Source organism: Hordeum vulgare, chromosome 5H (assembly GCF_904849725.1).
Source record: "Hordeum vulgare subsp. vulgare chromosome 5H, MorexV3_pseudomolecules_assembly, whole genome shotgun sequence".
NCBI classification, from domain to species: domain Eukaryota; kingdom Viridiplantae; phylum Streptophyta; class Magnoliopsida; order Poales; family Poaceae; genus Hordeum; species Hordeum vulgare.
Genome location: NC_058522.1, coordinates 536,764,966 through 536,781,433, shown reverse-complemented (window position 1 = coordinate 536,781,433; position 16,468 = coordinate 536,764,966).

Genomic DNA, 16,468 nt, shown 5'->3' with positions numbered 1-16,468 from the left:
TGCTTTCATTGTTGTTGTTCCACTGTGCTGTTATCTGTCCCGTGCCTTAGAATATAGGAGGGTACCTTTTTATCACAAGAGAATGAAATAACAATCTAAGCTTTTTGGCATTAGTGAATTGACACATCAAATAAATCCCCGGCCATTGGATAGGAGACATCTAGTAATACGTACACAGATATGTAGCACATTAGCTTTTGGAAATTGCTTTTGGAGCTCGGCTTTCATGAAGGTCTTTAAACTTGAAATTCAAATTTCATAAAAATCGTATTTTTATATTTAAAAAAATCTGAAAAAATACAAAGATAAGTGAGTATGTAGCATACATGTGTGTAAATTTTCAGAAAAAAATACGATGAAATGAGGGTTGTACAAATAAAGACAAATCTAAGGCTTTTAACACATGATACTATTCATCATTCAAGATCATGGATTTGTCTTTTTTGTGCAGATCGTATTTCAAGGTATTTCATTCTAAAATTGTACACACATACACATAACATCTATCTTTACTTGCAAATTTTTTTAGATATTTTTAAAACCAAAAACTTTAAAATTTGATTTTTTCAAAAATTTCGGCCTCCAAACGTCTGTTCTCATTAGTTTACCCTCAATTATATATGGTACATATTGTTATATAAAAACAAGATCAACGAGACATGAGAGACATGGGTTTTATGTGAAAACCCTTGCGGGAGAAAACCATGGACGCACGAAGCCGCAATCACTTTGATGGGGAAATATTACAAGCACGAAACAACAAACAGTCTTTAGGTGCAACTACATGGGGCATATATGAGGGGCAATATATAAGATTCATTCGAGAACAAGTAAATAAGTTGTACTCGTACGCGTCGGTACCAACGCAAAGGCCCACACTTTTTGTACTACGTCTAGTCCAACACGGTAGAATTTGAATCACAATTAGCAATCTTCACCTTGAGCCAAATTTCCTTTTGTAGTCGAAGAAAGTAAAGAACTCCATTCAAATAAGCATAAACACCTTGTGCGTCAAAGTCCATAGGACTACCGAGAAATACCAAGTAAGTCCGAGCAACGCTCAAACTTATTGGTAAAAGCTGGATTTGTCACCATATTAACAGGATTATCATGAGTACTTACCTTGCATACCTTCAAATCACCTTTAGCAACAACATCTCGAATATAGTGAAATCTGACATCAATGTGTTTCGCTCTCTCATGATACATTGGATTCTTTGTAAGATATATAGCACTTTGGCTGTCAAAAAATATGGTAGGGCAAGATGAATCTGCACAAAGCTTAATATACAAACCACTCAACCAGATAGCTTCTTTGCATGACTCAGAAATAGCCATATACTCGGCATCAGTAGTGGACCAAGTCATAATAGACTGCAAAGTTGCTCTCCAACTCACAACACAACCACCAATGATGAAAACATAACCCGCGAGTGATCTTCTCTTATTCAAATCCCGAGCAAAATCAGAATCAATAAAACCAACAAGTCCATCTCTAGTTTTCTCAAACTGTAAATAAGCATTAGAAATACCTCGCATGTATCTGAAAATCCATTGAACTGTTTTCCAATGCTCTTTTCCAGGATTAGCCATGTATCTACTGACAACAAATCCGGACGAGAACAAATCATGTCATACATAAGTGAACTGACTGCACTTAAATAGGAAACTCTAGACATGTACTCAATATCTGCATGTGACTTAGGACATAAGGCTGATGATAATTCGAAATGTGCAGCTAACAGAGTACTTACTTTCTTGGCATTATGCATATTAAACGACGAAGAATTTTATCAATATATCCCTTCTAACTTAGATACCCTTTTCGAGATGGTCTATCTCTAGATATTTCCATGCCAAGTATATGCCTATTACTTGCTTGGCATTATGGATATTAAAGTTTCAAAATAGTAAATACCTTCAAAGTGAGGAGAAGCAACTAATAATAATCAAGGAACTAGGCTATGCATACATTAAGATGAAAACATTCACGTAGGTTGGGCATAATCATCATGCAAATAGAGATGTATCGAAGATGAACTTAAACAATACGAACACAAATAGTAATCAGATGGATGTCTTTCATGAATGTATTTACACAAGAATTGATGGGTAACGTAGCATAAATTCAAAAAAAATCTACGCATATTCAGATCTTCCTATGGAGAGACCAGCAACGAAAGAGGGGTGAGTGCATCTTCATACCTTTGAAGATCGCTAAGCGGAAGCGTTACTAGAATGCGGTTGATGGAGTCGTACTCGCGGCGATTCAGATCGCGGTGTGATTCCGATCTAGTGCCGAACTACGGCACCTCTGCGTTCAACACACCTGCAGCCCGGTGACGTCTCCCGCACCTTGATCCCGCAAGGAGGGAGAGGTTGGGGAAGATCTCCAGCAGCACGACGGCGTGGTGTCGATGGAGAGACGAGGTCTCCCGGCAGGGCTTCGCCAAGCACCGAGAGAGAGGAGGAGAAAGAAGAGCAGAGCTACGCCGAGGGAGAGGGAAAACTGTGCCTCCAAAAGCCCAAAAGTGCCCACTATATTGTCACGCCCAAGATGCGACCCTATCCTCAATTTGGCACGAGGGCCTCGTCAGGGATAGAAGCGCATCTCGTCGTGTCGCAAGAATGGATATCGTTACAAGTACATGTACTGAAAAGATGAGATATATAAAGAGTTGGCTTACACTCGCCACAAGCTACATCAGAGTCACATCAGTACATTACATAATCATCAAGAGTAAGAGCAGGGTCCGACTACGGACGAAAAACAAACGACAAAAGAAGAACGACGTCCATCCTTGCTATCCCAGGCTGCCGGCCTGGAACCCACCCTAGATCGATGAAGAAGAAGAAGCAACTCCAAATGAACAATCAACGCGCTCACGTCAAGTAACCTTTACCTGTACCTGCAACTGGTGTTGTAGTAATCTGTGAGCCACAGGGGACTCATCAATCTCATTTCCAAAGGTATCAAGACTAGCAAAGCTTAATGGGTGAGGTATGGTTAAGTGGTGAGGTTGCAGCAGCGGCTAAGCATGTATTTGGTGGCTAAACTTACGAGTACAAGAATAAGAGGGGGAAGTGTTGGAAATATGCCCTAGAGGCAATAATAAATTAGTTATTATTATATTTCTTAGTTCATGATAATCGTTTATTATCCATGCTATAATTGTATTGATTGGAAACACAATACTTGTGTGGATACATAGACAAAACACTGTCCCTAGTAAGCCTCTAGTTGACTAGCTCGTTGATCAAAGATGGTCAAGGTTTCCTGGCCATAGGCAAGTGTTGTCACTTGATAACGGGATCACATCATTAGGAGAATCATGTGATGGACTAGACCCAAACTAATAGACGTAGCATGTTGATCGTGTCATTTTGTTGCTACTGTTTTCTGCGTGTCAAGTATTTATTCCTATGACCATGAGATCATATAACTCACTGACACCGGAGGAATGCTTTGTGCGTATCAAACGTCGCAACGTAACTGTGTGACTATAAAGATGCTCTACAGGTATCTCCGAAGGTGTTAGTTGAGTTAGTATGGATCAAGACTGGGATTTGTCACTCCGTGTAAACGGAGAGGTATCTCGGGGCCCACTCGGTAATACAACATCACACACAAGCCTTGCAAGCAATGTAACTTAGTGTAAGTTGCGGGATCTTGTATTACAGAACGAGTAAAGAGGCTTGCCAGTAAACGAGATTGAAATAGGTATACGGATACTGACGATCGAATCTCGGGCAAGTAACATACCGAAGGACAAAGGGAATGACATACGGGATTATATGAATCCTTGGCACTGAGGTTCAAACGATAAGATCTTCGTAGAATATGTAGGATCCAATATGGGCATCCAGGTCCCGCTATTGGATATTGACCGAGGAGTCTCTCGGGTCATGTCTACATAGTTCTCGAACCCGCAGGGTCTGCACACTTAAGGTTCGACGATGTTTTATGCGTATTTGAGTTATATGGTTGGTTACCGAATGTTGTTCGGAGTCCCGGATGGGATCACGGACGTCACGAGGGTTTCCGGAATGGTCCGGAGACGAAGATTGATATATAGGATGACCTCATTTGGTTACCGGAAAGTTTCCGGGCATTACCGGAAAAGTTTCGGGCTCATCGGTAGTGTACCGGGAGTGCCGGGAGGGGTGCCGGGGACCATCGGGAGGGGTGTCACGCCCCAAGGGGTCTCATGGGCTATGGGAAGAGATAAACCAGCCCCTAGTGGGCTGGAATAAGTTCCCACTAAGGCCCATAAGGTTTGAGAAGGAAAAAACACAAGGTGGAAAGAGTTTCCAAGTGGGAAGGTGGAATCCTACTCCAAGTAGGATTGGAGTAGGACTCCTCCACCTCCAATTTCGGCCAACCCTTGAGGGTTTGAGGCTGCCTCTTCCCTCCCCCTCCCACCTATATATACGGAGGTATTAGGGCTGATTTGAGACGACTTTCTCACGGCTGCCCGACCACATACCTCCATAGTTTTTCCTCTAGATCACGTTTCTGCGGAGCTCGGGCGGAGCCCTGCTGAGACAAGATCATCACCAACCTCCGGAGCGCCGTCACGCTACCGGAGAACTCTTCTACCTCTCCGTCTCTCTTGCTGGATCAAGAAGACCGAGATCATCGTCGAGCTGTACGTGTGCTGAACGCGGAGGTGCCGTCCGTTCGGTACTAGATCGTGGGACTGATCGCGGGATTGTTCGCGGGGCGGATCGAGGGACGTGAGGACGTTCCACTACATCAACCGCGATCTCTAATCGCTTCTGCTGTACGATCTACAAGGGTACGTAGATCGCTCATCCCCTCTCGTAGATGAACATCACCATGATAGGTCTTCGTGCGCGTAGGAAAATTTTTGTTTCCCATGCGACGTTCCCCAACAGTGGCATCATGAGCTAGGTTCATGCGTAGATGTCTTCTCGAGTAGAACACAAAAGTTTTTGTGGGCGGTGATGTGCGTTTTGCTGCCCTCCTTAGTCTTTTCTTGATTCCGCGGTATTGTTGGATTGAAGCGGCTTGGACCGACATTACTCGTACGCTTACGAGAGACTGGTTTCATCGTTACGAGTAACCCCCTTTGCTCAAAGATGACTGGCAAGTGACGGTTTCTCCAACTTTAGTTGAATCGGATTTGACCGAGGAGGTCCTTGGATGAGGTTAAATAGCAACTCATATATCTCCGTTGTGGTGTTTGCGTAAGTAAGATGCGATCCTACTAGATACCCTTGGTCACCACGTAAAACATGCAACAACAAAATTAGAGGACGTCTAACTTGTTTTTGCAGGGTATGATTGTGATGTGATATGGCCAACGATGTGATGTGATATATTGGATGTATGAGATGATCATGTTGTAATAGAAATATCGACTTGCACGTCGATGGTACGGCAACCGGCAGGAGCCATAGGGTTGTCTTTATACTAACATATGTGCTTGCAGATGCGTTTACTATTTTGCTAGGATGTAGCTTTAGTAGTAATAGCATAAGTAGCACGACAACCCCGATGGCAACACGTTGATGGATGATCATGGTGTGGCGCCGGTGACAAGAAGATCGTGCCGGTGCTTTGGTGATGGACATCAAGAAGCACGTGATGATGGCCATATCATGTCACTTATGAATTGCATGTGATGTTAATCCTTTTATGCACCTTGTTTTGCTTAGAACGACGGTAGCATTATGAGGTGATCTCTCACTAAAATTTCAAGACGAAATTGTGTTCTCCCCGACTGTGCACCGTTGCGACAGTTCTTCGTTTCGAGACACCACGTGATGATCGGGTGTGATAGACTCAACGTTCACATACAACGGGTGCAAAACAGTTGCACACGCAGAACACTCGGGTTAAGCTTGACGAGCCTAGCATGTGCAGACATGGCCTCGGAACACGTGAGACCGAAAGGTCGAGCATGAATCGTATAGTTGATATGATTAGCATAGGGATGCTTACCACTGAAACTATTCTCGACTCACGTGATGATCGGACTTGAGATAGTGGATTTGGATCATGTACCACTCAAATGACTAGAGAGATGTACTTTTTGAGTGGGAGTTCTTAAGTAATATGATTAATTGAACTAATTGTCATGAACATAGTCTAATGGTCTTTGCGAATTACGATGTAGCTTGCGCTATAGCTCTACTGTTTTTTTTATGTTCCTAGAGAAAATTTAGTTCAAAATTGATAGTAGCAACCTTTGCAGACTGAGTCTGTAAAACCGAGGATTGTCCTCGTTGCTGCGCAGAAGGCTTATGTCCTTAATGCACCACTCGGTGTGCTGCACCTCGAGCGTCGTCTGTGGATGCTGTGAACATCCGACATACACGTTTCTGATGACTACACGATAGTTCAGTGCAAAGTACTTAATGGCTTAGAAGCAAGGCACCGAAAACGTTTTAAAACGTCACGGAACATAAGTGATGTTCTAAAGAGATGAAATTGTGATTTCATGCTTGTGCCCTTGTTAAGAGGTACGAGACCTCCAACAAGATTCTTTGACCACAAAGTAAAGGAGAAAAGCTCAATCGTTGAGCGTGTGCTCAGATTATCTGAGTACGACAATCACTCGAATCGAGTGGGAGCTAATCTTCCAGATGAGATAGTGATGGTTCTCCAAAATCACTGCCACCAAGCTTTGAGAGCTTCGTGATGAACTATAACATATCAAGGATAGATACAATGATCCTTGAGCGATTCGCGACGTTTGACACTGCGAAAGTAGAAATCAAGAAGGAGCATCAATAGTTGATGGTTTGAAAAACCACTAAGTTTCAAGAAAGGGGAGGGCTAGAAGGGATACTTCGTGAAACGGCAAAACAGTTGCTGCGCTAATGAAGAGACCCGAGATTGAACCCAAACCCGAGACTAAGTGCTTCTGTAATAAGGGGAACAGTCACTGAGGCGGAGCAACTCTAGATACTTGGGAGATAAGAAGGCTGGCAAAAGTCGAGAGAAGTATATTTGATATACATAATGTTGATGTGTACTTTACTAGTACTCCTAGTAGCACGAGGGTATTGGATACCGGTTCGGTTGCTAAGTGATTAGTAACGCGAAATGAAAGCTACGGCATAAGCGGAGACTAGCTAAAGGCGAGGTGACGATACGTGTTGGAAGTGTTTCCAAGGTTGATATGATCAAACGTCACACGCCCCCTCTACCATCGGGATTGGTGTTGAACCTAAATAATTGTTATTTGGTGCTTGCGTTAAGCATGAACATGATTGGATCGTGTTTATTGCAATACGATCATTCATTCAAAGAGAATAATGGTTACTCTATTTGCTTGAATAATCACCTTCAATGGTTTATTGAATCTCGATTGTAGTGTTACACATTGGTGCCAAAAGATACGAGTTAAATGATGATAGTACCACTTACTTGTGGCACTGCCGCTTGAGTCATGTTAGTATATAAATTGCATGAAGAGGCTCCATGCTGATGGATCTTTACTCACATGATTTCGAATCACTGGTGACATGCAAATCATACCACATGAGCAAGGCCTTGTTTTCATTGAGATGAAACAAGATAGTAACTTGTTGGAAGTGATACATTTTGATGTATGCAGTCCAGTGAGTGCTGAGGCACGCAGTGGATATCATTATGTTCTTACTTCACTGACGACTTGAGTAGATACAGGAGTATTTACTTAATGAATCACAAGTCTGAAATATTGAAAAGTTCAATTCTGTTTCAGAGTGAAGTTCGTCGTAACAAGAGGATAAACTGTCTACGATATGATCATAGAAATGAATATCTGAGTTGCGAGTTTTTGGTACACAGTTAAGACAATGTGGAAATTGTTTCACAGTTCGTGCCACCTGGAACATCATGGTGTGATGATGTGTCTGAACGTCATAGCCACGCACTATTTAGTATGGTGCATGCTGTGATGTCTCTTATCGAATTACCACTATCGTTTATGGGTTATGCATTAGAGACAACCACATTCACTTTAAATAGGGCACCGCGTATTTCCGTTGAGATGACATAGTATAGACTGAGGTTTAGAGAAATCTAAACTGTCGTTTCTTGAAAGTTTGGGGCTTCGAAACTTATGTGAAAAAGTTTCAGTCTGATAAGCTCGAACCCAAAGCGGATAAATGCATCTTCATAGGATATCCAAAACAGTTGGGTACATCTCCTATCTCAGATCCAAAAGCAAAGTGTTTGCTTCTAGAAACGGATCCTTTCTCGAGAAAAGGTTTCTCTCGAAAGAATTGAGTGGGAGGGTAGTAGAACTTGATGAGGTTATTGAACCATCACTTCAACCAGTGTGTAGCAGGGCATAGGAAGTTGTTCCTGTGGCGCCTACACCAATTGAAGTGGAAGCTGATGATGGTGATCATTGAGCTTCGAATCAAGTTACTACAAAACTCGTAGGTCGACAAGGTCGCGTACTGCTGCAGAGTAGTACGGTAACCCTGTCTTGGAGGTCATGTTGTTGAGCAACAGTGAACCTACGAGTTATGGAGAAAGCGATGGTGGGCCCAGATTCCGACAAATGGCTGGAAGCCATGAAATCCGAGAGAGGATCCATGTATGAAAACAAAGTGTAGACTTTGAAAGAACTACTTGATGGTCATAAGACTATTGAGTAAAGATGGATCTTTAAAAGAAGACAGACGATGATGGTGATAAGTCACTATTAAGAAAAGCTCGACTTGTCGCAAAGATGTTTTCGATAAGATCAAACAGTTGACTATGATGAGACTTTCTCACTCGTAGCGATGCTAAAAGTCTGTTAGAATTATGTTAGTTGTTGATGCATTATTTATGAAATATTGCACGTAGGATGTCAAAACATTGTTTTCTCGACGGTTTCCTTGAGCAAACATTGTATGTGATACAACCAGAAGGTTTTGTCGATCCTAAAGATACTAGCAAGTATGCAAGCTCCAGGGATCCTTCAATGGACTGGTGCAAGCATCTCGGAGTTGGAATAAGCACTTTGATGAGATGATCAAAGATTTTGGGTGTGTACAAGGTTTATGAGAAACTTGTATTTCCAAAGAAGTGAGTGGGAGCACTATAGAATTTCTGATAGGTATATGTGGTTGACATATTGTGGATCAGAAGTAATGTAGAATTTCTGTAAAGCATACAAGGTTGTTTGAAAGAAGTTTTCAAAGGAGTACCTGGATTATGCTACTTGAAGGTTGAGCATCAAAGATCTATGGAGATAGATCGAAAGCGCTTAATAGAAGTTTCAACAAGATGCATGCCTTGACAAGTTTTTGAAAGAGTTCAAAATAGACCAGCAAAGAAGGAGTTCTTGGTTGCGTTGTGAGGTGTGAATTTGAGTAAGACTCAAAACCCGACCACGGCAGAATAAAGAGAATAGACGAAGGTCGTCTTCTATGCCTTAGCCGTACAATCTAAAGTATGCCATGCTGTGTACCGCACCTGAAGTGTGCCTTGACTCAAAGTATGTTGAGAGGTACAGAGAGTGATCCATGATTGAATCACTAGCAGCGGTCAAAATTTATCCTTAGTAACAAATGGACTAAGGAATTTTTCTCGATTATGGAGGTGGTTAAAGAGTTCGTCGTAAAGGGTTACGTCGATGCAAGCTTTGACACTAATCTGAATAACTATGAGTAGTGAAACGGATTCATATAGTAGAGTGGATATTTGGAGCATTTCCGAATAGCACGTAGTAGCAGCATCTATAAGATGACATAAAGATTTGTAAAGAACGCACGGATCTGAAAGTTTCAGAACCGTTGACTAAAACCTCTCTCACAAGCAAGACGTGATCAGACCCCATAACTATATGGGTGTTGGATTCGTTGGAATCACATGGTGATGTGAACTAGATTATTGACTCTAGTGCAAGTGGGAGACTGTTGGAAATATGCCCTAGAGGCAATAATAAATTAGTTATTATTATATTTCTTAGTTCATGATAATCGTTTATTATCCATGCTATAATTGTATTGATTGGAAACACAATACTTGTGTGGATACATAGACAAAACACTGTCCCTAGTAAGCCTCTAGTTGACTAGCTCGTTGATCAAAGATGGTCAAGGTTTCCTGGCCATAGGCAAGTGTTGTCACTTGATAACGGGATCACATCATTAGGAGAATCATGTGATGGACTAGACCCAAACTAATAGACGTAGCATGTTGATCGTGTCATTTTGTTGCTACTGTTTTCTGCGTGTCAAGTATTTATTCCTATGACCATGAGATCATATAACTCACTGACACCGGAGGAATGCTTTGTGTGTATCAAACGTCGCAACGTAACTGGGTGACTATAAAGATGCTCTACAGGTATCTCCGAAGGTGTTAGTTGAGTTAGTATGGATCAAGACTGGGATTTGTCACTCCGTGTAAACGGAGAGGTATCTCGGGGCCCACTCGGTAATACAACATCACACACAAGCCTTGCAAGCAATGTAACTTAGTGTAAGTTGCGGGATCTTGTATTACGGAACGAGTAAAGAGGCTTGCCAGTAAACGAGATTGAAATAGGTATACGGATACTGACGATCGAATCTCGGGCAAGTAACATACCGAAGGACAAAGGGAATGACATACGGGATTATATGAATCCTTGGCACTGAGGTTCAAACGATAAGATCTTCGTAGAATATGTAGGATCCAATATGGGCATCCAGGTCCCGCTATTGGATATTGACCGAGGAGTCTCTCGGGTCATGTCTACATAGTTCTCGAACCCGCAGGGTCTGCACACTTAAGGTTCGACGATGGTTTATGCGTATTTGAGTTATATGGTTGGTTACCGAATGTTGTTCGGAGTCCCGAATGGGATCACGGACGTCACGAGGGTTTCCGGAATGGTCCGGAGACGAAGATTGATATATAGGATGACCTCATTTGGTTACCGGAAAGTTTCCGGGCATTACCGGAAAAGTTTCGGGCTCATCGGTAGTGTACCGGGAGTGCCGGGAGGGGTGCCGGGGACCATCGGGAGGGGTGTCACGCCCCAAGGGGTCTCATGGGCTATGGGAAGAGATAAACCAGCCCCTAGTGGGCTGGAATAAGTTCCCACTAAGGCCCATAAGGTTTGAGAAGGAAAAAACACAAGGTGGAAAGAGTTTCCAAGTGGGAAGGTGGAATCCTACTCCAAGTAGGATTGGAGTAGGACTCCTCCACCTCCAATTTCGGCCAACCCTTGAGGGTTTGAGGCTGCCTCTTCCCTCCCCCTCCCACCTATATATACGGAGGTATTAGGGCTGATTTGAGACGACTTTCTCACGGCTGCCCGACCACATACCTCCATAGTTTTTCCTCTAGATCACGTTTCTGCGGAGCTCGGGCTGAGCCCTGCTGAGACAAGATCATCACCAACCTCCGGAGCGCCGTCACGCTACCGGAGAACTCTTCTACCTCTCCGTCTCTCTTGCTGGATCAAGAAGACCGAGATCATCGTCGAGCTGTACGTGTGCTGAACACGGAGGTGCCGTCCGTTCGGTACTAGATCGTGGGACTGATCGCGGGATTGTTCGCGGGGCGGATCGAGGGACGTGAGGACGTTCCACTACATCAACCGCGATCTCTAATCGCTTCTGCTGTACGATCTACAAGGGTACGTAGATCGCTCATCCCCTCTCGTAGATGAACATCACCATGATAGGTCTTCGTGCGCGTAGGAAAATTTTTGTTTCCCATGCGACGTTCCCCAACAGGAAGATCTACGCATAACGGACGTGAACTACTGATGATCAAAAGAATGATCCTGAACACCTACCTACGTCAGACATAACCCCACCGTGTCCTCGATCGGAGAAAGAACTCACGAAAGAGACAATCACGGTTACGCACACAGTTGGCATGTTTTAATTAAGTCAACTTCAAGTTATCTAGAACCAGTGTTAAACAAAGTTTCCACGTTGCCACATAACCGCGGGCACGGCTTTCCGAAAGATTTAACCCTGCAGGGGTGCTCCAACTAGTCCATCACAAATTACCACAAGACGCATAGAAATCCTCAATCACGAAGCTCGCGATCTCGTCGGATTCCCTAGTGGAAAACCTCAACTCTGAGATTACCCAAAGCATCACCGGAATCCCGATGCACAAGATATCTCGTCAAAGGTAAAACTAATCTAGCAAGGCCGCCCGACGTGTCGACGAACCCGATAGGAGCCGCGTATCTCGTTCTCAGGATACGACGGATGGAACTAGCTACGAGTGCCAAACCTCGAGTTTCCTCGCGGTGGCCCCGCAGGCAGACCGTTTGGGACCAACACCATCAGCACTGGCCCCTCCTTTTTATGTAAAATTACTCCTCGGGTAGTGCTAACTCCCTATGCATTTCAATTTAACAGAATTATTATGTTGGGCAAATGTAAAACCAAAGTTGGGCCTTGCCAGACCAGCTTTAATCTAAAACGAATTATCAAGGGGGTCCCCATAACAACCCCGATCGTGTTAGGAGCGCTCGATTGTGGAACATAACACCGGTAGCCGAAACTAAGGGGGCAAAGGTGGAACAAAACACCAGGCTAGAAAGGCCGAGCCTTCCACCTTTTACCAAGTATATAGGTGCATTAAATTAAATATCATTTAATATGGTGATATAACAAGGAACCCATGTTTTCACATGGAAGCAACTGCACCTGCAACTAGCAACGCTATCAACAGGGTTAAGCAAGCAGTAACATAGCCAATCAGTGGTTTGCTAGGTCGAACAGGTTGATGGTAGTCATGGCATTGTTGAGAGGCTGATATTTAACATGTGGTAGGCAATGAGACATAATCGATAGAAACGGTAAATCTAGCATGGCAATGATAGTAATGGTATCTGGGGAAATGATCATCTTGCCTGAGATCCCGCTTCAAAAAAAATGCCTCCGGGAAGCAGACGAACCGACGTAGTCGAACGGGTCCTCACAATCCGGCACGCTTGCGGAACTCTATCGAGACGGAGGAAACAGGAAACACAAATCATCACACGGAATTCACCACACGATGCACAACACAAATGATGCATGATAAGCTGAAAACATGCAAGGCACGGCATGACAATTCACGACAAACAAACACTACACATTAAGTGAAGTTCAATATGCAACGAGTTGCATATTGACGAAACTCCACGTTTATTATTTAGTTCTATCCCGATTAGTTACACGGCAATATTAATGTTGTCAAACAAGCAAGAGGTGAAGCGGAAATTAAACTACCTCTCTAGGCATTTTAAGTGAGGTCGGAAATAACATATAGCACCTCCAAAACGACCTCACATGTTAATTTACAATTCTGTCCAGATCTGAATTAACACCTCTAATTAGTTGTTAAACAGCAAAACAAATAGGTTCTCGGGATTCTACGCGTCAAGGCAAGCAATTTACACATAAAGAACATCTCCAACGGAGCTACGGTTCAAAAGATACAAGCACCGCAAGATATGATGGCATGAATGCGAAATGTGTGCAACGGCGGCTACGAGCACTTCAAAACATACAAACAGCAAGATAAAATGAAACTGCGCGAGATTCTAAGCAAGTTTCATGTAGGACACGATCAAATCGGAGCTACGGTTCAAAAACTACGAGCAAAACAAGAAAGGACTACAATCTGCCAAAATCAGCCACATAGCACTTTCAACGCCCCACAACTACGAGCTACACAACTCCGATATGCTCAAGCAAGGCATGGCACGAAAGAGGGCAAGAAGCACTACTGCGAACAGCTAACAACAACTACCATGACAGCAAGGAGCACTAGGAAAAGAAGACACAAAATGGCATCCCACACACTATTTCAGACTTAGTGAAAATAACACCTCAAGAAAGTGCAGTTTTCAGCCTGAAGGCATATTGACAGCAGAAAAACCTATAGCTACAGGTCTCCAAATGGCATGAAACTTTACATCATACTAGAGAAACACAAGGGGTATAATTAACTCCATTGGACCAACCTCATAAGAGCTACAGATCACAAGATGCAAGCAAGACAAGACAGCAACAAAATATAACAGATTCCAGACTTAGAAATATTTCAGCTCCTCTAAAACAGCACTATTTCTAGCAACTTGAGAGCAAGCAAACAACACATAAACATGCATTTCTATTGCAACCAAAAATACCAGGGGCTAACCAAAACATCCAAGATCAACTCCCTAGTTGACAACTAATTCAAACGAGGCTCGGAATAAATCCTACGAATTAAACAAAAGGGCATCACGGCAAAATATCGCGCGAACTAACTTGCTCAAAAGCTAAAACTAATTGCACAGAAAAATCTATGAGATTTTTCTACCCCGGAAACATATAAAATATGTGGGGCTTGCAACACAAAATAATGCCACACATTAATGCGGGAAAATAATCTAAATACGGGAAAATAACTACCGGCAAATCCTACACGCAAAAATATAATTGACTGGTCTAAAATACATGGAAAAATAGTTCCTAAAATGTGAACATTTCTAATTCGGCATATGAGCAAACCGGACTTGCGCAAAAATTAAATACGGGCCGTGTCCTATTAAAACAGCACACAAAACGATGCATTAGGCACTTCAAACTGCCTCAAATAATTATGCAAGTTGTAAAATCGCGTTCTACTCGCAAAACTACCCCAAAACGATATAAAAATCACCTCGATCCGACCTACGGAATATAAGATACGGCGTTTTTAATATTCGGTTATTTACTCGAATTTATATTATTCCGAGAAATCCCTAAAAGGGAAAAAATCTACCGGACCTAAACCATGGGCGCTGGACAACTAAATCTCGCTCGAGCGACAAGTAAAGGGAATCTGGTCCTCACCTTGGGCCAACGGGCCAGGAGAGGAGGCGGTTGAACGCTGGTGCGGGCCGGCTTGGGGAGGCGCTGGCCAGCTGGGCCAGCTGGGCCGAGGCGGCGCTGAGGCGGTGGGAGGCCTGGCCTCGCAGGGGGAAGGAGGCCGAGGGGGCCCTTGGCCCACGCGGCAGCAGGCCGGCTGCGGGGCGCTGGAGGCCCAGACGGGTCGCTGGTTGCTCGTCCCCTTCCCGTGCTCCTCGTCGTGCCCGAGGGCACGGGGCCTGGCGGCTGCCGCTGCTTGGGGGGCGGCCGAGGTCCGGCGGCGCTGGGGTGGCCTCGGCCTGAACTGGAAGGCCCTGCAGGCGGCGCTGCTAGGGCAGAGCGGCGACAAGGGGAGAGGCGGGGCTGTGGTGAGCTCAACATGGAGATCGAGGATGCTCGGGGCAGGGAACAACACGGGCGGCCGGATCTGGAGAATGGAGCTCCGGCGGCTGCGGCTCCGGCGAGGGCAGCGGCGACCTCCGGCGAGGGGAGAGCTGGTCGTCTCCTGCTCGGCGACGGGAACGGCGGGGCGCCATGGGAGGCAGGGAGGAGCTCGTGCTTGCTGCTGCTCGGGCAGGCGGCGGCGGCCGGATGGGCTCGGCCGGGCCCGATCTGGGCCTGGCGGCCCCGCGAGGCTGGTGGGGAGAGAGGCTGCGGGAGAGAGAGGAGATGTGGGGCGGCGCACATCCCGAGGTGGGATTAGGGTTAGCTGCCTAAGTTTTAGGAGGGGGTCTATATATAGACAAACCGGGGGGGCTCGGTTAACCGGAATCGTGTTCCGGATCCAACCGCGGGGTCGGATTCGGACGATTCTGAACGCGGGTACGGGTACGCAGCCGTGTAGTGTGGTCTACCGGAGATGAGAGGGAGAACGGGCGGCGCGGCAACGAATTTTAAAACACCGACAAACGTCCGACGGTAGACCGAATACGGTGCCGCTACGGTCGACCGTTCGGGTACCACACGGACTTCGATCGCGACGAAACTCGACAGGCGGCCTAACTATAACTAATAACGACCGCGTGCCAAGTTTCACCCCGATCCGAGAAAGTTTTTACGCACACTTTTAAAAACAGGGTTTTGACGGTGCCGCGGGCGCGTGCGTGTGCGGTCGGACTCAGAACGGACAACGACGAACGCGAAGAGAAGCGGCAACTAATAACGGATGCAAGTTTTAAAAACTGGCGGCAATGGAGATGTCGATGCAATGCAGATGATGCGCATGATGCGATGATGATGCGACAAATAAAAACAAACACAGGACGAAAACGGAAAGAGAGGAGAATCTTCTAGAACGTCGGCATCGGGCTGTCACAACTCTCCTACACTACAAGAGGATCTCGCCCCGAGATCCAAGAATGAAAGGGGGAGAGGGTGAGAAGGAACAAGAGGTAACAACTTAGTCGCTTCTTTGACAAAAGAGTGAAACCAACGATCCTTGAAAGGTTGCAAGGAGATGAGAAATGACATGAGAAAGAAGCAAGAATTCACGGAAAATTTCGGCAGCACTTCGGTAGGAAAAAGGGACAAAAAAATTCGACAAGAAGAGAGAATTAGACAATATGCACAACAAACAACTAAGTAGAGCAAGGGAACACCATGATCTAGATAGAACACCAAGATTGACCCAAAAGATCAACAACACAAGGCCACCGGAAGAAGAGAATATGAACTAGCT